Source organism: Pelobates fuscus, chromosome 4, assembly GCF_036172605.1.
Source record: "Pelobates fuscus isolate aPelFus1 chromosome 4, aPelFus1.pri, whole genome shotgun sequence".
Classification (NCBI taxonomy): domain Eukaryota; kingdom Metazoa; phylum Chordata; class Amphibia; order Anura; family Pelobatidae; genus Pelobates; species Pelobates fuscus.
The window spans coordinates 162,265,162-162,289,568 of record NC_086320.1 but is presented as its reverse complement, the minus strand read 5'-3'; positions in this window follow the sequence as shown (position 1 = coordinate 162,289,568).

Here is a 24,407-nt window from a genome sequence, read left to right as displayed (position 1 = left end):
AGCACCCACTGAATGTGTGTGTGAAGATTGAATGATATTTCTCAAGACTTTGGTTACAACTATTGAAAATCCACTAGGACATTTCTGAAATATGGAGGCATTAGAGTAATTAGCTGTGTTTTGGCAATTGTTCATTCAAGTTCTCAGATGTGATGATAGACAAGTCCAATTATCACTGTTGAATAAATTATAAACAGGAGATGTTTGTGTCAGTTATAAGAGCTAAGTATACAGTAAACAGTAGATTTAGTGTTGACCTGGGTCTATGCATGAACTTTGTTGTTAATAGCAAAAACAAAAATGATTGGGGCAAACCCGAACATTCATTCTGCAGGAATGGTGCTGCCACATCGACCAGTATTCATATATAATGCAAATTAAGTTACGGCGCACACATAAAATTACACTAATAATCTTATCAGAGCATTGTGAGTATGCAGAATACAAAATGTATGTGATCAAAGCAATTAAAACAACTCCCACATTTGGAATTAGTGATATTGGGGTACTATGAAGTAGTGGTGGGCTTAACACTATATGGCTGTGACAAGACCAATCTCGCCACTGTGCATTGGAGGAGCCTGGTTGCCTGCCTGCTGCCTTTTGACTATGGACCGGCATTTAAATACTTTATTTTCCTATGCAGAAAGGTCTATTCATGTATTTCTGCTCTGGCGTTCGGTAGATTCTCGGATTTACTGAATTAACTCATTTAACCCAGATAGCTATGCCATGGAGCCTATTCGTGTAATAAAAGACTTTGGCTCCATGGCAATTGAACTGTATGTGTGTGGTCTGAGAGCCATTCAGTAATGATGTGCGCTCAGACCTAAGCTATCTGAGGATATGTTGCATGTCTGTATTTTATGTAATAAATGTAACCTTGTGTATTTTTATGTATTTTATTGTCTTTTGCTGCCATGTGTTCAATGGAGTTTTGCCTCTGTCGTTGGAGATAATTGGATTACTTCCCAATTATCTCCAGGATAAAAGACTCTGTGGAACTGGTTTTGGGCAGAAAAGCCATGTTTCATTTGGTCACAAAGGACTACGATCTATCTTTTGAACCACTGGACCAATTTGTATGATTTTGATATTGTATTTGGAGTATGGTGATTCTGAATTCTGATTTTATGTGAATGTGATGCATACTTTTAAAGTTATGAATAATGTGGAAAAACTGTATTTCTCTGTCTGTGATAATTACATTAACCATTGTGTAAGGTAATTGTATCACAGGCAGAGGGGAGGATTTTGTGTGGGAGTGTCTGAGTGTTTATTGGTTGTTTTCCAAAACCCTGTGGGTGGTACTAATAAGAACAATAAACCCACAGCTCTGTCTGTTCCTGCTTGACCCTCAAAACGGAGCCTTGTTCTTGGGGGGATTTATTGTATGCTGTTCCAGTTTGACTGCTAGGAGTGTAAACCTATTCGTATGTTTTTTCCTATTCGGCTGTTTACAGCATTCGTATGGTTCCGGTTCGGCTGTTTACGGCATTCATATGCTTCTCTGTTTCGGTGGATTGGTGTCTACAGTAGCTGTGCCTGTGTCTCTGGAAGGGGAAGATCTACTCAATGGCTGTTAACCCCTTTTATGCCTGGGGGTGCCGTTACAATGGCCATATGGCGGAACTTAATCCCCATATTTGTTTTCTTAGATTGGTGATTTTAAGTAGCCTGATAAGATTATTAGGCTACCCCCAGCAGTCTTTTGTAATAGTTGTCTATGAGGCCCCTAATTCTTGCGGGTGGTATAGCTGCCCATTCGTCTTGGCAAAATCCCTCCAGGTCCAGGCAAAGTCTTTGGTAGTCTTGCATGAACCGCACGTTTGAGATCTCCCCAGAGTGGCTCAATGATATTAAGGTCAGGATACTGTGATGGCCACAGGATCTAGATGGCGGCTCTGCAACAAACAAAATCAACACTGTAAATGTAAAAGCAAATCACACTGAGGTTATAGTGCTTTCTGCTATCAATCCTGGACATATGCTTTCTTTGCATCTGCAATATAATGGAAATGTTGCTCTCCACAACCTGCTTCAGCATGACTGTTTAGTCAGATGCCGTGAGCGGTGCACTTCAGACATACAGCTGCCACGCACAGCAAGTCCACACAGCCTGAAGGGCCACATTCCAAACCAAACACAGCTTGGAATATGTTGCCATCGGCTATGAATCAATGCTTTGTCAAAGCAGTAATAAAAGGGAATAGAATGATATGATGAAAATGATAAGTACGGTTTTCTGGCATCTCCAATAACAGACATTGTTTTAATATTTCCTGTTACTCCTCTACCTTTATTTCCTGGGGGCATAGTTTTTCTTCTCTTCCATTATACACCACTAGAAGTTACATTAATCTATGACGACTCCTATATCACCTCCTTATGTGACAGCCAGAAACATTGAACTTGGTTTTCTATTTTTAAATGTGTCATTAACTTGATAAATGCTAGGGGGTTAGTATTCGGCTCCATATATTCATATTTTCAAGTCTATGCATCAAATTGGAAAGATTTGACAAGCCATATTTAACCCTAAGCCCCCTCAGTGTCAGAGCAGCAGAAGTCTCACTGAATTGGCTCCACGGGGGCTATTGGAGGATTGATGGATTCTACTTTACTGTTTACAGTAGTGAAGGTTAGGTTAAAGGACCCAACAGCACTATTAACAGCTTATATGCACTGTAACCAGGCCCGGACTGGCCATCGGGCACACCAGGCAAATGCCCGGTGGGCCGCGGTGGCCGTGGGCCGAGGCCGGCAGGGGAAGGTCCCAGGATCTCCCCTGCCGGTCTATGCAGGGCCGGCGCTATCTGAGCGCCGGCCCCGCTGTATTCCATGGAGGGCCAGTGGGGAGATCAAAGATCTCCCTCACCGGCCCACATGCTCTCAAAGGCGGCCGCCGGCGGGGAGAGAGAGGGAGGGAGCCAGCCTGCCAGCCTGCCTCTATCTGCAGCTCCGCCGGGTTCCTCTCGCGAGATCCGGGGCGTTGCCATGGCAACGACCGGATCTCGCGAGAGTGAACTCTAGCCCGCAGGCTAGAGTTCACTCACCACTGGACCACCAGGGATGGTGCACCATGCCGGTCCCCCCCTCCCACTCACCAGCGTGCCGGTCCCCCCCTCCCAGGCTAAAAGGTAAGAAGGGAGGGGGGGACATAATGCTTACTTATGTTTTTATTTTTTTTATTTACCCCACACACACACACACACAATCCCTTCTAACATGTATACAGAGCACTCTCACACAAATCACACTCAGCACTCACACACACATCACACTCAGCACTCACACACATCACCCACAGCACTCTCACACTCAGCACTCTCACACACATCATTCCCAGCACTCTCACACACATCACACTCAGCTCTCTCACACACATCACCCACAGCACTCTCACACTCAGCACTCTCACACTCAGCACTCTCACACACATCATTCCCAGCACTCTCACACACATCACACTCAGCACTCTCACACACATCACCCACAGCACTCTCACACTCAGCACTCTCACACACATCATTCCCAGCACTCTCACACACATCACACTCAGCACTCTCACACACATCACACTCAGCACTCTCACACTCAGCACTCTCACACACATCATTCCCAGCACTCTCACACACATCCCACTAAGCACTCTCACACACATCATTCCCAGCACTCTCACACACATCACACTGAGCACTCTCACACACATCATCCACAGCACTCTCACACTCAGCACTCTCACACACATCACACTCAGCACTCTCACACACATCACACTCAGTACTCTCACACACATCACACTCAGCACTCACACACATCATCCACAGCACTCTCACATCTGCACTCTCACACACATCACACTCAGCACTCTCACACACATAACACTCACACACATTACACTCAGCACTCTCACACACATTACACTCAGCACTCACACACATCACACTCAGCACTCACACACATCATCCACAGCACTCTCACACATCATCCACAGCACTCTCACACATCATCCACAGCACTCTCACACACACACACATCATCCACAGCACTCTCACACACACATCACACACAGCACTCTCACACACACATCACACACAGCACTTTCACACACACACATCATCCACAGCACCCACACACACAAATCACCCACAGCACCCACACACACAGCACCCTCACACACATCACACCTCACACACACATACTGCACCCCTCACATACACACAGAACCCCCCCGCAACACTGCACCACACACATACACAATACTTCCAAACATATTTTTATATATATATATATATATATATATATATATACACACACACACACACACTAGATTCCTTGTAAGCAAACACATACTACACTCCTAAACACACTCTCTACAAACACTACATCACGTATACACACACACACTATAGCCTGCATGCTACATCCCCTATACACATTCTCTTCAGCCCCTAGCCACATATGCAGGGCCGGCGCGTCCATAAGGCCGCCTTAGGGCGCACCGGCTCCGGGGGCGCAAGATTTCAGTGACCGGCAGGAGGGAAGCTCTTCCTCCTGCCGGCCACCATCTCCGCCCCCAGTGCGGCAGGGCTGCGATCAGGAGCTGCGAGGGAGCTCTAACCTCTCTGCTCTGCTCCCTCGCGCGCTGTCTAGTGATGCCGCGGGAGCCGGAATATGACGTCATATTCCGGCTCCCGCGGCATCAGCAGACAGCCCGCGAGGGAGCAGAGCAGAGAGGTTAGAGCTCCCTCGCAGCGCCTGATCGCAGCCCTGCCGCACGCCGCCCTGCAGCCCCACTGGACCCCAGGGAATGATCCACACCAGCTCTCCAGGTAGGGAGGCTGGGTGGATATTATTTATTTATTAAAATAATTTGTGAATGTATGTGATGTGTCTGTGTGTGAGAGTGTCTGTGTGTGAGAGTGTCTGTGTGTGAGAGTGTCTGTGTGTGAGAGTGTCTGTGAGTGAGTGTCTGTGTGTATGTGTCTGTGAGTGTGTCTGTGAGTGTGTGTCTGTGAGTGAGTGTGTGTGTGAGTGTGTGTGTGAGTGAGTGTGTGTCTGTGAGTGTGTGTGTCTCTGTGTGAGTGAGTGTGTGAGTGAGTGTCTGTGTGTCTGAGTGTGTATGTGTCTCTGTGTGAGTGTGTGTCTGTGAGTGTGTGTCTGTGAGTGTGTGTCTGTGAGTGTGTGTCTGTGTGTGAGTGTCTGTGTGTGTGTGAGTGAGTGTCTGTGAGTATGTGTCTGTGTGTGTGTGCGTGAGTGAGTGTATGTGAGTATGTGTCTGTGTGTGTGTGTGCGTGAGTGAGTGTATGTGTTACTGTGAGTGACTGTGTGTCTGTGAGTGACTGTGTGTGTGAGTGAGTGAGTGTCTGTGTGTCTGTGAGTGTGTATGTGTCTCTGTGTGAGTGAGTGAGTGTGTGAGTGAGTGTCTGTGTGTCTGAGTGTGTATGTGTCTCTGTGTGAGTGAGTGTCTGTGAGTGTGTGTCTGTGTGTGAGTGTCTGTGTGAGTGTCTATGTGTGAGTGAGTGTCTGTGAGTATGTGTCTCTCTGTGTGTGTGTGTGTGTGCGTGAGTGAGTGTATGTGTTACTGTGAGTGACTGTGTGTGAGTGTATGTGTGTCTGTGAGTGTGTGCGTGAGTGAGTGTGTGCGTGAGTGAGTGTATGTGTGTCTGTGAGTGTGTGCGTGAGTGTATGTGTGTCTGTGAGTGACTGTGAGTGTGTGCATGAGTGAGTGTATGTGTGTCTGTGAGTGTGTGCGTGAGTGAATGTATGTGTCTGTGAGTGACTGTGAGTGTGTGCGTGAGTGAGTGTATGTGTGTCTGTGAGTGATTGTATGAGTGTTGCATGTGAGTGTGTCAGTGTATGTGTGTGTCTGTCAGTGTGTGTTTGTGAGTGTCTGTCAAATTAGTGAGAGTATCTTTGTCATTGAGTCTGTGTGTGACTATCAGTGTGTCTGTCAATGAGTGTCAATCAGTGTGTGTGTGTCAGATCAGTGAGTCTCTGTGTTTGTCATTGAGTGTGTGTGACTGTCAGAAGAACACTATGGGACAGGGAAGGGAGGGGACCAATAATGGACGGGGAGAGGAGCTGGTTAAGAGGCACATAGGTGAAGATGTTATTTTTGAATGGGGGGGGGGCGGAAAAATACATCTTCGCCTATGTACCCAAAAATCCTTGCACCGGCCCTGCACATATGCATTACATTACACCAAAAACACAACACGCCTAAAACCGACCTTATAACACAATACCACACGCAGGCTCCAAACACATACACAATACTCTTTCCTGGCATTTTTGTCTCCTGGTATCCATTTATAGAGACACCAGAGACAAGTTGCAAGGAAACACAGTGCAAGCATGTTATTACATTTGCTTGCGCTGTGCAGAACAAATACAGGGCTTTTTTCTCATGCTAGAGCTCTTCAGCAGAGCTCTGCGCATGGTCTGCCCTGGAAGAGCATTGAACCAACATGCTCACTTTGAGAGGGGGCGTGTTTGTCATTAGCGATGACAAAACACACCCTCTCTGCCCCGCCCCCTTCTTAGTGGGCCGCTGTGGTAAAAAAATGACCGGGCCGAATTTTTTTCCTAGTCCGGCCCTGACTGTAACAACCTCATCTAATTGAAATGGTTATAGTATCTAGAGTGACCTGTTCTTCCATTCAACTTTAGACTGTTTTTTTACATTTTAGTGCTAAATGAGAGACCGCAGCAGCCCACCCCACTGTGCTGCTTGAGATAATGAGGAAGCATTAACCTGAGCAACAATGGGTGGCTGTGATTGGCTGAAAGTGTCAGCTGACCACTTTTCTGGTATACATTGTTATGGCTAGAAGGAAGTGTACAATCTATGCCTTAGCCATACCTTCAGTAGGGGCTGCACTATGGAGGATCCCTTATTTAGTGTTAAACTGCTCAAAAATGGTTTAACACAGAATGAAGAGACAGTGCTAGGAGACTCCAGGCACTACAACCGATTCATTAAGACGAAATGGATAGAGCCTACAGTGTTCCTCTAGGTGCCCCAGTTCCAGATACTAGATTTTATAAGATGTCCAGCCAAAGGATAGCTATCACTTGTCTACATTCAATCCCTATTTTTTTTTACTTTTTGTTTAGTTCATTGCATGTTTTTATCTTTGTTTTTACATCTGCTTATGTTGCAAGTCTCTTTTCTTTCAACAGCTCTTTGTCCTCTTTTAGAGTCAACACAACTCGTATTTTGTGAATTCACGCAAAGTAGCACTATTATTCATTCTGAAATGCTATATTGTGTGGGTTTCTGGCCACAATACTTTACGAGTTGATAGAACATTGGGTTATCCGCAATAGTTGAAAAAGGGCATGTGTGTTTTCAATTGGTTCTATTTTTTTTTTATTAGGTGACAGTGAGTTCAGCTGTATGTTTTAATGTGTGGTCACGAGTGGTCCTATATATTATATATATTTACATTTTATAAATTGTATTATGTATATTTTACAGTACACTGATTTTTTTGCCCCATGCCCCATTTTCGCACCCTTTTGGTTAATGTGATTTGTAACGGATCCTCTATCCTCCGACTGAGTATATCCGCTGTGTTCACCCAAATCTCAAGTGAAGCAGTGATTACAGCTCTGAGCTACCCAAACATCAGCCTATACTTGGTGAAGGGTACAACAGGAATACTTGATTCTGGCCAGGTGGCCTGCTTTTATACACATCAGGGTTAGAGTCAAACATGTCCATAACAATCCCACAACACGCCCATAACACTCCTATAACACGCCCAAGAATTTCTTAGTCAGCATGACTGTGCATCAAAAACATAAATGTTAAAAATACATAAAAACACATATAAGACAGAGAAATCCCCACAAATAGTATATTGTTAGATAGCCCTGGTCTGAGTGCCCAAGTTCTCCAAATACAGGGAGTGCAGAATTATTAGGCAAATGAGTATTTTGACCACATCATCCTCTTTATGCATGTTGTCTTACTCCAAGCTGTATAGGCTCGAAAGCCTAGTACCGATTAAGCATATTAGGTGATGTGCATCTCTGTAATGAGAAGGGGTGTGGTCTAATGACATCAACACCCTATATCAGGTGTGCATAATTATTAGGCAACTTCCTTTCCTTTGGCAAAATGGGTCAAAAGAAGGACTTGACAGGCTCAGAAAAGTCAAAAATAGTAAGATATCTTGCAGAGGGATGCAGCACTCTTAAAATTGCAAAGCTTCTGAAGCGTGATCATCGAACAATCAAGCGTTTCATTCAAAATAGTCAACAGGGTCGCAAGAAGCGTGTGGAAAAACCAAGGTGCAAAATAACTGCCCATGAACTGAGAAAAGTCAAGCGTGCAGCTGCCAAGATGCCACTTGCCACCAGTTTGGCCATATTTCAGAGCTGCAACATCACTGGAGTGCCCAAAAGCACAAGGTGTGCAATACTCAGAGACATGGCCAAGGTAAGAAAGGCTGAAAGACGACCACCACTGAACAAGACACACAAGCTGAAACGTCAAGACTGGGCCAAGAAATATATCAAGACTGATTTTTCTAAGGTTTTATGGACTGATGAAATGAGAGTGAGTCTTGATGGGCCAGATGGATGGGCCAGTGGCTGGATTGGTAAAGGGCAGAGAGCTCCAGTCCGACTCAGACGCCAGCAAGGTGGAGGTGGAGTACTGGTTTGGGCTGGAATCATCAAAGATGAGCTTGTGGGGCCTTTTCGGGTTGAGGATGGAGTCAAGCTCAACTCCCAGTCCTACTGCCAGTTTCTGGAAGACACCTTCTTCAAGCAGTGGTACAGGAAGAAGTCTGCATCCTTCAAGAAAAACATGATTTTCATGCAGGACAATGCTCCATCACACGCGTCCAAGTACTCCACAGCGTGGCTGGCAAGAAAGGGTATAAAAGAAGAAAATCTAATGACATGGCCTCCTTGTTCACCTGATCTGAACCCCATTGAGAACCTGTGGTCCATCATCAAATGTGAGATTTACAAGGAGGGAAAACAGTACACCTCTCTGAACAGTGTCTGGGAGGCTGTGGTTGCTTCTGCACGCAATGTTGATGGTGAACAGATCAAAACACTGACAGAATCCATGGATGGCAGGCTTTTGAGTGTCCTTGCAAAGAAAGGTGGCTATATTGGTCACTGATTTGTTTTTGTTTTGTTTTTGAATGTCAGAAATGTATATTTGTGAATGTTGAGATGTTATATTGGTTTCACTGGTAAAAATAAATAATTGAAATGGGTATATATTTGTTTTTTGTTAAGTTGCCTAATAATTATGCACAGTAATAGTCACCTGCACACACAGATATCCCCTTAAAATAGCTAGAACTAAAAACAAACTAAAAACTACTTCCAAAAATATTCAGCTTTGATATTAATGAGTTTTTTGGGTTCATTGAGAACATGGTTGTTGTTCAATAATAAAATGAATCCTCAAAAATACAACTTGCCTAATAATTCTGCACTCCCTGTAGCTCTCATATCCATGTAGTGTAGGGGAAATGCCACCGTGTTAAAGTTCTGACTGGCTGCACGCATGGTCCTATGCCCAAAACAGTTCCAGGGCATTTGGTGCTTTTGTCGGTCAAATTTCGGGAGCTCCTGTGGCTGCAATATGGGGTTCTCCGCCTGGCTCTGAGGTAGCATTTGTTCCCTTTAGTCTCATGCACCTTCCCTCCAAAAAGCGGGGTTTTGAAAAGTCATTCATAACCCCAGACCAAGTTGTCCGGGAACCGCTTGGTCACCTCATGCCGAAAACAGTTCCATAACATTCGCGGCTAAGTCCCGCTGAGTTGACCGGGAACCCACAAAGTCCTCATGCCGAAATTAGTTTCAAAGCAGTTGCGGCTAAGTACTGCCATGACTATTCGTGGGTTTGGTTCATGCGAACGCCCCCCAGAGAGCCAGTTTTCGGTTCCATTCACATAAAGGGAAAGTGCCGAACCAGGGGCACCCAGGACAAGCTACTAATAGCGGTTGGGGAGATTTCAATTCTGAACAGGGTCTTTGCATATGGCCCATAGTCGGTGGGCAGGAGGCCAGCTTCTACACTCCTCCATGAATTTGTGGCAAACGTCCAGGGCAAGGAGCATTTGTCACATGATTTATGTTACAAATTAGTTTTTCGTTACCGAAATTCTGTGGAGTAGAACCAATATATTATTAAAATTTGGCATCCCCAAAAATATAGGACAGACTTGTTCAGCCAAATCTAATTTCTCAAGTCTACAGCAAGTGGTGTTTTACAGGGTGTTTGTATGTACACTTGGTTGTTTAAAAATAAATTCCTAGTGGCCCTGTGAGTTTGTACTTTCAGACTGAAAATGTATTTTCTTGTGTGGATGTGCATTAATTTTTTTTTCTGGATGTGCATGAGTTTGTGTGGTTTCCTCACTGACTGTGCATGAGTCTATATGTATTACTGGTTTTGGCTGTTTCCCATTCGGCAGAATAGGCAAGTGTTTAACCCCTTAAGGACCAAACTTCTGGATTAAAAGGGAATCATGACATGCCACACATGTCATGTGTCCTTAAGGGGTTAAAGGCACGTGTCCCACCTACCCCAACCTTGGGAACAGCCTGCCTACCCCTGTCAGACTCTCCCCTAGTCTTCAATCCTTTAAGAAGTCCTTCAAAACCTATCTTTTCAAGATTGCTTATGGCCTCCAAGAGTAACTTCTATCTCTCAATACTTCCTCTCGCTCTCTCCTAAAGGGCCACACTCCACTCTCACCTCCAGTTCTGCTACTTTCTCACCAAGTCTATTTGCTGTCTCTCTCAATACCCTTCCTATTGTGTTTTTATACCCCATCCCCTCTAGACTGTAAGCTAGTTTGAGCAGGGTCCTCAACAGGGTCCTGTTACATTTTGTTATTGTCTCATTTGGTAAATTCCCCTTTTATTGTAAAGCACTGCGGAATAAGCTGGCGCTATATAAATAATAACCAATAATAATAATACCCATCAGCCTCTCACATAGGAAATGCCTTGCAGGAAGAGATGGGAGTGTTTGCAGTGATACACACTGTTTAACAGCCCCTGCAGTTCTACTATCACTCACGAGAGGGGGAGCACTTTGAGTTTTGTCATGCCTAGGGCAGCACAAAACCAGGATACACCACTGACTAAGGACAGGGCACAATGATGAGGCTATGTGTAGAACTAAGGAAAGGCCAACGTGATTCCTCCCTCAATGCAATGAAGTCGCTGTAGCCAATTACGTGATGTATGCCTCATCTGCATTCCTTTACAGGAAAAGCACCAAGCTCATGCGACTACTACCAACAAATTCTTATTGCAAATGGCCCATGGCCATGTGCTCTGGGAGAACTGTAACATCACAGTTTGCATGACATACTATGATATACATACTATGATAATAGATTGTAGCCAGATTGACCACAGTTGAGGTGGCCTACCAGGATATCTCCCTGTTTATTAGTAGGCCTGTCTTGCCCTGGCTGTAACCACTCACTGTCATATTCCCTAACATCAATATACAGGTGGGGAGGGGAGGAAGGGGGGAAAGGGGTAAACTTGCCCAATTAACCGGCAGGTCAGTCTGGCATAAATGCATGCCAGGCTGCCTGACAATCAAGCTGGAGAACCTACTGAGGGTTGACCATGCAGGGATCAACGTTTCAGTACTAGGGTACTAGTACCTTGAGTGTAGCAAGTCTAATGATCCGCTTGCGCTACACTTTTTAGGTACAGTTCCCCAAAAGTCGGACACCAGGGATAAAGTTGGCATTGTGGAACAAGACCCACCCCAAAAAAAAAAAAAATTGCTCTTGTGTCCCCAGATGCTGCATGGTAACCTTAAAATTGATGCTGTCCTGCCAAAATCAGCATGGTTGGGAGACCTAATCACAGTTAAGATACTCATGATTACCTTTATCAAACTTCTGTGAATGTTTGGAGCACTCTTGTACTTACCTACACACAGGTGCTGACTCCAGTAAGAGTATTTTGTTATTGAGAGGGGTTATAGAGTGCATTTTTACACCTCTGCTGCACAGATTACATGGTATTATCATGCAATTACCGTTCATCTTTGTAGAGTGATATAATGAGTTCCTTTCAGGACATTCCTCACCTCATTGAAGATTACACTATGCCTTAATTAGCAACAGTTTGGAGAGAGCAAACATATTAACCCTTCATCCGTCACAAAGCTCATACTCCCTTTCCTGCTGAGGAAAGAATGCAATCTGCAGTTTGATTTTTAGCCCATGATGAAAATTGAAGACAACATCAAGAAGGGTTCTGCCTTTAAAGTGGATCCAAAGGTCACACAGCGATGTCAAAATGCCTGGATCTTCTTTGTTCGTACTTTGAATAGTATAATGTGAAGGTTAGACAGATTAATACGTGCAACAAGATTCAGAATGAGATACTGGCAAAGCCCAATGTAAAATTGCCAAAGAATGCACTGCGTTATTGTACTTCAAGAGCACAGAATCGGCTTTAAAGGCAGGATAAAACTTGGAAAGTTTAACCTTGATTAAATAGTTTTTTCAACCTTGGTAACTTTTAACATCATTAACTTTATTCAGAATACATATATATTAACAAGATAAGAAATGCAATGAATTTGACTGCAGTTACAAAATCTGCCTATATTTTATTAAAAAAAAAAAAATCAAAAGAATCAGCTACTCTTTGATCAAATCATTGTGCTCCATTGTGTTCCATTGACATTGGAACACTGGCTTGGAATAAAAATGTTAAAAAGGGCTCTGTCTGATTCTTCTGTGATAGTCTATCTATCTGTGCCAGTGTGTATGTCTGTATTTTCATTTATCAAAGTATAGTTCTTCAATAGTGCTTATCCAGGGCACTTTATAAATTTTAAAAACGAGCATAGATGGGTAAGGTTTATAGACAAATGTGACACAAAATAATACAAAAGAAATAGAAAAACCTAAATCTAGGCTTCAGTCTGCTACAATGCTTGAATGTCTGCTAGTGTGTGTCTACAAGCATTCTAACGTGTGTCTAGGATGCTTCTGGGTGCCAGGGTGCCCTATACATGTGTGCTAATAAGTATACTTTGTTGCTTGTGCTGTATGGTTTGGATACTGAATAGGTGAAACGTGCTTGCTGATATATGGTGTGTGTGTGTGTGTGCGCGCGTGTGTGTGTGTCAAATAAAAATGTGCAGAGCATGTGATATATTTGTGCTGAGCAGGAAATTTGAAGATAAGATAATGAGATATAGTTTAGCTCTGTTTAAAAAAAATAATATCTCCATTAGTAATAATTGTACTCAGAATAATTTCTTTTAACATACTTTCAGTAAGTAGCAATGTCTGGCAGGTGAACTTTCACAGGCATTAGCATCTGACACGCAGATATGTGTCATAGGAAAATCCTGTGTACTTATACAATGGGTCCTCCAAAAGAAAAAATATTGTGTGGGAAGGTCTAGACAAAGTCAGATGCAAGGCTCTATCTGCTTAGAATGAGGTGTTGTTGTGAGCTCTCATAAAAGTGTTATAAGTTTTAACGTCTGAAACTTTAAGAGGTCGTTTTTGAATAGGATATGGGCAGGTGTTCCAGCAAAATATTTGCTTATAATATCTAGAAACAAGCCGGAACATTTTCACATTACCTAAAAGGTTTTCTTCTGCTGAAGATGACTATAGCTTAATATATTAATTAATTAACAGAATGGTACCAGTTAACAGTAACCCTTTTTCTGTATAAACAACAGGCTTGGTATTGACAGTATTAAATATGTGAAAAATTGATAACGTCCATGCCAGCAACATAATTAAATGTTTATACATTTAAGCCCTATGTTCTCATCCTGGCAGGGAACAGTACTGTGCGTCATAGCACAGAGAGTGCAAATGAGAGAAGTTGACAATGTACAGCGTGAACAGGCAGTATTTAGATTAGACTTGCCAATATGAGGCTAGTGGGAAGCCGATCGTGTCTAAGCACTGCAGATTAAACTAAAAACAAAGCCAACATGGAAAAAACTTATAGTAGCTATAATTCAATGCATCTATTTGAGGAGATGCTGATTGGCGCTGTGTGACGTTTTACTAGCTTTAAAAGCTGCCAAGTGCATTGGTTGAGATCATCAAGGCGAAACCAGCCGCGGCAAAAACGGTGAGGGAGAAAAGGTGAGTTTAATGAAGGGGGCAGGTGGGATATAGATTACATAATAATCATGTTATCATAATAATCAAGTACTTGTGATGTCTACCTCTTCCCTTAGTCTGGCTTAGAGGTATGCTCCAATACACACGAAGAGGATAAACTGAAGTGTCCATTTAAAGAGAAGACCATATTTTGACACTGTACAATTATCACAGTCTAGTCCCTAAATGCCTTATGTTAGCATGGAATGTCCTGCCTATTAAAGTTCTGCACGTCCATGCAGCCTTGAAGTCGTTAATTGAGCAGTGCACTCCCAGTTACGTAACATTGCTGTAAACATACTTTGGGGGAGATTTAACAAAGTGTCCTATTCTGATAAATGGAGTAAAATACAAAAAAGGTGGGGCAATCACCATGGAAACCAGTGCAATCTGCAGGTGCATTCTACTGGTGACTCGATTTTACATACTGGTGACTTCGATTTTACATATTTACCACTTTTCAGAGTACAACTCTCTTTAGATAGAGGCACATTGGCAGGGTGTGCAGCTCTAGGCTCAGCTCACTCATGTTAGGTCCCCTTTCTTTAGGCTCTACCCCCTCACAATTGGCGCCAGGATGCAGAGCTGGAAGACAAAGGTAACAATCGGACATGCTATTTGAGGACAACTGGTAAGCTGTTTTGAAAGAGAAATTGGCTAAGGCACTGGTAAACCATTTTGGAATGGTGGCACGGATTAGCCATTTGAGCACAAATATGGCACCAATGATGAGCTATTTGGACACAATTATGGCACTGATGAGCTATTTGGGCGCAAAGATTCCACTCATAAGCTATTTTGGATCAAAGATGACACTGATTAGCTATTTTGAGACAGAGATTCACTGGGATGATGTTTTGGGAAAAAGATGGCCCCACCAGCTGCGTGGAGACGAAGATAGCCTTGACCAGATGTGGGGTAAAAACATATTACTGGGAAGTTGGGTATTATTATTATTATTATTATTTTTATTACGATTGCTCATATTTATATAGCGCCAGCATATTCTGTAAAGCTTTACAATATTATCAGAGGGGGAGATTTAACAATTACAAAACTTACAGAAACAATAGGTTGAAGAGGGTGGGTACAAAGATGGTGCTGGCAGGCTTTTTAGGAACAAAGCTGGCATTGCAGGAAGTGGGAGGGGGGAGGGGCAAAGATGTAAAGTGGTTTCCATAGAAAATGGGTGTGAAGGTAAGGAGTTAGCAATATAGGCATGTCCACCTGGGCGCCAAAAATGTTCGTGCACCCAGGTGTCAGTGACCCTATGCAACATATTCATCCTCACCTGGTAGCTGCAGTAATTGCCTTACTAACAAATGCGGTAGTGCCGTTCAGTGGCCATTCCTCAATGTATCTGACTCCTGCAGCATGTTGGGGGATGCTGGCAGCTGCGGATCCACACCAATTTGTAACCCCAAGCCTGCCCACGGTATTGACAACGTCTGCGTGCGTGTGACATCACGTAAAGGACGCACACGCACGTTCTGGGGTCACAGGGCGAGTACGGCCAATCCAATCTGAGGGAGGCTTATTGAAACTCCTTTTGCCTTTTCCTCATTGCCCTGTCGTGGTTCCCCTTAGTGGTTGTCCGAGAGTGTGTTTCTGAGCGTTTATTTCTGGTTATTGACTTTGGCTTCGTTTGACTTCCCTGTATTCTGGTATCCCTGACTTTTGGCTTTCCCTTTGTTGTGTCTCTTTCTGTATCCCTGACCTCGGCAAGTATTCTGACTATTCTCTGGTACGTTAAATCCGGCCACTCTAATGCCCGGTAAGACGTTACCTTTAGTCCTAGGTGTGACATAATTCTACGTGCTGGATCAACTAGTAATCCTGACACCCTAGGACTTAGAGATATAGATTGGTTTGTCTCATAACAGTTATGATTAAAAGCTTATTAAATGAATATTTATTTTACATAACAATTATCCTATACTTCACAAATTTCTGAAATAATCCATTGTAAAGTATAGCACTATAATGTAGTGCTAGGGTGCCTTTGAAAAATACTGAAATATTAAGGGCGCCTTGAACCTAAAAAGTTTGGAAACCACTCTCAACCTTTAATAATTCTAAGGATTAACGGATTGCGTAAAAAAGTCAGGGAGAGACATACATATACTGCTGGGTTGGCTAAGTGTAAATAGGTCCCAGAAACAAAGCTACGCAATAGGTCAGAGCCTAAACCTAGCAATATCCCAGCAAGTATACAAAAAACAGGTGTGTCCAGAGGTAAAAAATACTGGGATAAAGTGGAGGAGCCATGCCCCCAAAAAACACACAATAACAAAAACTCAAAAGTCTGACCCTGTATTACCTCAGCACCATGGACTAGCTACTAATGCCTACCTGAACCACTCTCCCTTCCTAGTATATAAAAAAAAAGAAAATTAAACTTAACTAAGCTAGTGCATATTAGTGCCACCAAATGAAGTTTGTGAAAATAACGAATAGCTTGACGTGAATTTCGTTGTGTCAGCACGCTGTCGTCAGGAGCATCGCTACGCAAGCCGTTCATCCTTAGAATTATTAAAGGTAGGGCTCCCTTTCCTATTTTTTGTTACTCTCCCTATTAAAACCTACAGTCCTCTCCTGTTTATATAGTGTGTTATAATTTGTGATATAATATAAACTATATATATATTATTTATTTTAATTTTAATATCGCAGCAAGTGGAAACCTCTTACGTGCATATTCCTGCTGAAAATGACCTAATTTGATGCAACATTATTATATTATAATACAATTTTATCATGCTAAGAGGAATTCATTAAATCATTAAATTGTCTTGGGTTCCTGAGGAATGTTACAGTAATGGGTCTGTAATTGAATATCACTAATTAGGAAAATCTTTGTCCTCGATGCATAGCCCAATTAAAAATGACTAAGGGAAAGCAACTTCACAATCGTTTTAGCCTGATTTCCTCTAAAAGACCGTCTGTTGTATAAGTGTGCCCTTTTGTTTATATTGTATCGGTTTATAATATTTAGCTTTATTGTTTGTTGTTCTGTAAAATAGACCTATAAAAGTCTAGTCCCTAAAAGTTAAATAGCACAAGTTCTGCAGACAGCCTGTATTTACATACATTGACGGGCAGCATTGACCTTGTCACTTGTAGCCAGCTACATGTGGCTGACTATTCACGAAGCACCAAGTCACAGAATCTCAGGTCTCAGGGACTTGACATAATTTGAATGAAGAAATGTCAGCCGGCAGCATTTTACACCAGCATTGCTAACACTCCAGAAGATTGGAGGTTTTACTTATTGCTGTATTTATGCTTGTTTTAGGACACAACTTCTGGAATAAAAGGGAATCATGACGGAATATTTCCGTCATGTGTCCTTAAGGGGTTAAACTTTACTCATGGATTTCCAAGCCAAGTTTACATATAAGGAAGTGGGAAGAAAAATGGAGCACTATTTGAAACAGACACCTGTCTATACAACCTTCACACCAATTTTACAGAGAAGATTTAGCTGGAAGTGACAAAATAACTAGATATAAATATAATGTAGTGTAACGGATCGCCTGGCACCTCGACTGAGTACCTCCGTTAAAGGATGCTCCTAGCGCTTCCTGAGGACTCCAAGCACTCTGGCAGACACCACAATCACCGAACCGATGCAACATATGAATCTTCTCAAGCATATGAAGCAGTGGCGTACACACAACCCATGGGGCCCCGGTGCGAAAACTGATCTGTGGGCCCCCCCCCCCCGCTTACTCTGCGCGGGCTGGGGCCGCAACACATGGCGGGCGGGCACCTGGTCGCAGGGCTGCGACCCGTGCGACCGCGGTATGTACGCCAGTGCATGCATAAACACATACACTTAAAGGACCACTACAGACACCCAGATCAAATCAGCTCAATGAAGTGGTCTGGGTGCCAGGTCTCTCTAGTTTTAACCCTGCAGCTGAAAACAGCAGTTTCAGAGAAACTGCTATGTTTCACTGAGGGTTAATCCATCTCTAGTGGCTGTCTCATTGACAGCCGCTAGAGGATTTTCTGCGATTCTCACTGTGAAAATCACAGTGAGAAGACGCTGAACGTCCATAGGAAAGCATTGAGTAATGCTTTCCTATATGGGCGGTTTGAATGCGCGCGTGGCTCTTGCCACGCATGTGCATTCGGAGCTGAGAGGCGGATCGGGACGGAGAGATCCCCAGCGCCAAGGGAGCCCGGCGCTGGAGAAAGGTAAGTGCTTTAGACACACACACACACACTCTCATGAACAGACGCACACATTTACTGACAGACACACACTCAGTGAAAGACGCACACAAACATACTCAGTAACAGACACACACACTAACACTAACACACTCTAAAACTAACACACTCACTAACACAATCACTCACACTAACACACTCACTAACACACACTCACTAACACACACTCACTAACACACACTCACTCACACTCACTCACTAACACACTCACTCACTAACACACTCACTCACTAACACACACACAAACTAACACAAACTAACACTAACACACTCACTAACACACACTAACACTAACACACTCACTAACACACTCACTCACACAATCACTCACACTAACACACTCACTAACACACTCACACTAACACACTCACACTAACACACTAACACACTACCACTAACACACTCACACTAACACACTCACACTAACACACTCACTAACACACTCTCTCACTAACACACACTAACACAAACTAACACTAACACACTCACTAACACTAACACAATCACTAACACTAACACAAGCACACTCACATTAACACACTCACTAACACACTCACTAACACTAACACACTCACTAACACACTCTCTCACTAACACACACACACACACACACACTCACTAACACTAACACACTCACATTAACACACTCACTAACACTCACACACTCACATTAACACACTCACTAACACACTCACACTCTCACTAACACACTCACTAACACTAACACACTCACATTAACACACTCACTAACACTCACTAACACACTCACTAACACTCACTCACTACCACTCTCACTAACACTAACACACACACACACTCACTAACACACTCACTAACACTAACACACTCACTAACACACACTCACACACACTCACTAAACACACACACACGTTTTTTCTGTTTTTTTTTTTTAATTTAATCCCCCCAGCCTCCTTACCTGTGTGAGAGCTGGGGGGATTCCCTGGGGTCCAGTGGTGTTGCTGACCCTGCTGTCACCCGGCTGGCGGGCGCACGAGGGAGCACTGTCCCCTGGATGCTCCCTCTTCAGCTCCCTCGCGCGCCGCGTACTGATACCGGAGCCAGAAGATGACGTCATCTTCCGGCTCCGGTTTTAGTGCGGTGCGCGAGGGAGCTGAAGAGGGAGCACCCAGGGGACAGTGCTCCCTCGCGCGCCCGCCAGCCGGGTGACAGCAGGGCCAGCCTCGGGGGGCCCGGAGGTGGCCGGCTCCTGGGCCCCCCAGCAGAAGAGGCTGGCCCTGTGGGTACATACCGGGTCACAGGGGCGGCCGGGCCCCCTGGTGGGCCGGGCCCGGTCGCAGCCGCAACCCCTGCGACCCTGGTATGTACGCCACTGATATGAAGGCTGTAGACCGTTGAATAGGAACCATACGAATAGGTTTTCACTCCTAGCAGTCAACTGGAACAGCATGCAATAAATCCTTCCCCCAATAATGAGACGACACTTCACTTTGAGGGTAAAACAGGAACTCTGGACTGGCTCATCCAGCCTGGCTTTTATTACACTTGTACACTTACAGGCCACACCCAGGGGGAGGCATAAAATAACCAATCACATACATGGTTCAGCCCACACATCCCCTCCCTTCAGATAACAGTAAACCCAATTATACAGTACACATTTTTAACCAAGTTCTGGATGTACCCCTTATTCAGGGGGACAACATATCCAAAAATCAGTTCATTCGGATAAACGGTTCGGGAGATATGGGGTTCCAAAGATTTGACCGACCACATGGGTAAAGTATCCGAAAACAGTTCCATGCATTTTGGCCCTGCGGTCGGTCACAGACAAGGGAATGAAAACAGACGAATTGCCTGTGTTATAGAGCCTGGAGATGGTTTGAATGAATTCCCTTGTTTGTGGGGTTCTTTCTACCGAACGGCGGGTCATTCGGTAGTTTCTATACGAATTTCTGGAAGTATGGAGGTCTCAGCGGTGTTTGCCTAGTCGAGTGTCCGATTTTAGTTCCAGACACTCGACGGCAAAACACAGCTGTTCGGTAGTTTAAGATGGCCGCCGCCACGTGTTCGTTTCCCGAATGGCGGCCACCCAGAGGACAAAGAATACATTACACTGACTGCCAATTACCCGTTTGCAACATTGTTGCAAACGGTAATTGGAGGCATACTTATTCCTGGGTGGTCTGGTTGTTCGGTAGTTTCACTCAGTATAATGAATGGAGTGATTCTACCGAACAATCAGATGAATGCTGCATACATATAACCCAGGTTAACTGAACACATTATAACATATGTAATATTAAAGGCAGTATATTGTAATATGCTTCCACAGTCTTAAAGGGACAGTAGTCCCAAAAGTCCCAATATGTCCACTGATGCTTTTAAAAGGGCCAGCAGCAGCAATATAAAGTACAATATGCCCCAAATAACCCAGGGGCCATAGTCAGCAGGTAGGAGGCTAGCAAACAGGCTTCTCCAGGGCCCAGTGGCGAGGTTGGTTTCGCCACATGTAGCATATCAATATTACAAAGAGGTATATTAAGCTCTAAATGAACCACTCACATGAAGTGGGGCTAGACAGTTATCCCTCTTTTTGTGTGCCCTTGGGCCCATTAAGGCGGCCACTCCTTGCCACTCCTCACTATTGAGTCCAATGGAACAAGAGTTCTTTAATCTTCTTCTTGTGTGATGGTTCACATAATGCAACGATTGCACTCTCCGATTGCATGGTAGGAATGGAGACTCTGTGTAGTTATCAATCAGCAAGGCTTTATTTATCAATACAATAAAACAAAATTGTGATAGTGTTATAGTGTTGTTAAGATTGTACAGATAGATTGTCTTATGTGGTGGTATTCACATTGTCACTGTTTTAAATAGCACTTCACTTTTTGTTATTCACTTGCTCTTTGTATTGGGTGGTTAAAGACACAATGGGAAGTAGAAACTAATATTAGAAAATAGATGTTCACGTATGTAAGTTCTCAAAAATGTTCCTTTTTTTTTCTCATATGCGCTAAGGCACAATTGTGTGTAATTTTTACCTATAAGCTAGTTCAAAGTTGTATATCATTTTAAATACTCAAAGAGAGAGTGATAGATATCAAAGACCGTTTGGCTGAATGGGGAGTGAGGAATTGATAGGGACATGACAGTTTGTGAAAAGATTAAGGGACATAAGAAATTTGGAGGATATAGGGACACATGCTATTCGGATAGAAAGAAAGGAGGGGGCACTGGCATTTTGGGTGGGAAGGAATAATAGTAATAATTATTTATCCATCATCAGTTAAGGTCAAAGTAGACAACTGGAAGTATAGCTTAGTGAATTTTACAAGTTTGGCTATTTTAGCTTTGCAATTGACTTTAATAGGACATTTCACTGCCCAAATGAAATAAATAAATGATCACTATTTAGCAGATATACTACTAATCAAAAACATGCATGCATTTAATTATGTGTATATCTAAAAATAGCTTGTAAAAGTAGCCTTTACAAACCTCCCCCCTTTTGAAAAATAATAGATTATTTCTTAATATATGCAAGATTATTCACTAAAGTCTGAATAGCCATACACCGAATGGGGCAAAACCATCTGGCTGACATTTGGACTGTAAAATCAATGTACACATTTTGTGAAGCAAGCCTTGAATGTGCCTAAGATTTTAGCTTGGAGAAGTCAACTCCAGGTGTTAATAGTTCAAAACTGGCAGTGCAAGGTTTAATAATGTGGCTATGGGGATCAATAAGACCACCATATTACTATAATGGAGGTTATGTACCACCATCCAGGTGGAGGCATATCTACAAAATATTAAAGACTAGCCACTGGGCATCAGTGGGGATAGGGCTTGTAAAATAATGGGGGGACAAGGTCTTTGTGTGGGGGTACTATTAAATTTTAGGGGGCCACCACCCATGATGACAGAGGGGCCTTAAGATGTAGAATAAAGTTGGGGGACCTTTTATCCCCTTACCTGGCCCCTGTCCATGCAGGCGGGTGGGGGCCATAACATGTATGATAAAGGGGGAAACCTATTGTCTCCTCCCCCTAGCCCTCACCCATGCCAGTGGGTGGTGGCCCTGATATCAACAATAAGGGGGGTACCTACTGTTTAATCCCCTGTCTCCTCACCCATGCAGGTGATTGGGTCCCTATTATTTATAATAATGGATAGGGACCTAATGTCGCCTCCCCTGGCCTCACCCATAGGTAGGTGGGGCCTTAATAAGAATAAGGGAGGACTTGGCTGTCAGAGCCCTCGAATTGGTTGATTTACTAGCCAGCTAATCAGAGAGCTCATGGTCATGTTGCAAAGTGCTGGAAATTTTCCCTTACTTTGCTAACGCTGTCATAGCATGATAAGGCCTATAAAAGGGCTTTCCCAGCTATCAGAGTTCATTCTGCAACAAATTCTCCACGGATAACAATGGTTTATTTTTTGTTGTGGTGTGGTTTTATTTTTCTGGCTGGTATTTTTTATTTTTTTTTGCAATTGGACTTTTTAAATTAGTGGTATTGGGAATTCTGGATTTATTTGACCCAGGGGGTGTAACAAGGTTAATTTACAAAAGTGCTAATTTCGATTCAACAACCCAATTTGTAAAATGAAAAAGGATGACACACTTTTCATACATAAAGCATTTTAGGTGTTTGGAGTTCCTTTAAATTCTCACTTTAGTGAATAACTAGACATGTGCAATTCGGAAAATTCGGGGATTGAACAGCAGGTACCCCCCTTATTGTTGATATCAGCGCCACCACCCACTGGCATGGGTTAGGTTAGGGTTAGGAGTAGGGTTAGGGTTGGGTTAGGAGTAGGGTTAGGAATAGGGGGAGGGGTAGGGTTGGGTTAGGGTAGGGTTAGGAGTAGGGTTAGGGGTAGGTTGGGTTAGGAGTAGGGTTAGGGGTAGGTTTATAGTTAGGGTATAGTTAGGGGTAGGGTTAGGGAAGGGGTACCTCTACCCCAAACCCTAACCTACCCCTAACCCTACTCCTAAACCTAATCCTAATCCTACTCTTAACCCTAACCCAAACCTAGCCCTAGCCCTAACCCAACCCTAACCCTTATCTTAACCCTAACCCTACTCCTAAACTAACCCTACTCCTAAGCAAACCCTCACCCTACTCCTAACCCAACCCTAACCCTAATCCTAATCCTAACCCTACTCCTAACCCAACCCTAACCCTACTCCTAATCCTAAGCTTACTCCTAACCCTACCCTTAACCCTACCCCTAACCCTTCCCCTAACCCTTCACTAACCCTAACTCTACACTTACCCGAAGTGCCAAAGCTCCAATTTGCCAAAGTCACGAATTTCGGAAGTGCTGAAGTGCTCAATTTTGTAAGTGCCCAATTTTGTAAGTGCCGAACCGAACCTAAGTGCCGAAGTGCCAAATTGCCAAAGCCCCGCATTGCCGAAGTTTCGAATTTCGGAAGTGCTGAATCGAACCGAATTGCCAAATTGCCGAAGTCCCGAATTGCCGCATTTCGGAATGCCAAACTGAACCGAATTAACATCTATATTCTGGGAGTCAGTGGCGGAATTAATGTAGAGAGGACCCTGGTGCAAGAAAGGTTTCTGGGCCCCCATCTTGCGCAAGAATGGCAAAAAGATAGATCCCCATCTATCATACAACTCGCACAATGCATACCACATACACTACCACATACATAAATACTTACACAGATATACATACATATTAAAACACAAACACACACATACACACACATTCATATATGCACTGACACATACACATACATAGATAGACATACAAATGCATACACTGGCAGACAGATACACATACTGACACACACACACACACACACACACACACACTCAGATACTGACACACACACACAAAGTGACACATAGATACACACACATGTATATGGCATGTTATTAACAGCCACCCTCCTGTTAGCACCTGACCGGGTTCCTGTTGAGTGATACACATTGCTCTGACCTGGGCCCCCAGAGCGCTCTGGACCCCGGACTCTGGATGGGGCCCATCACTGTCCGGAGG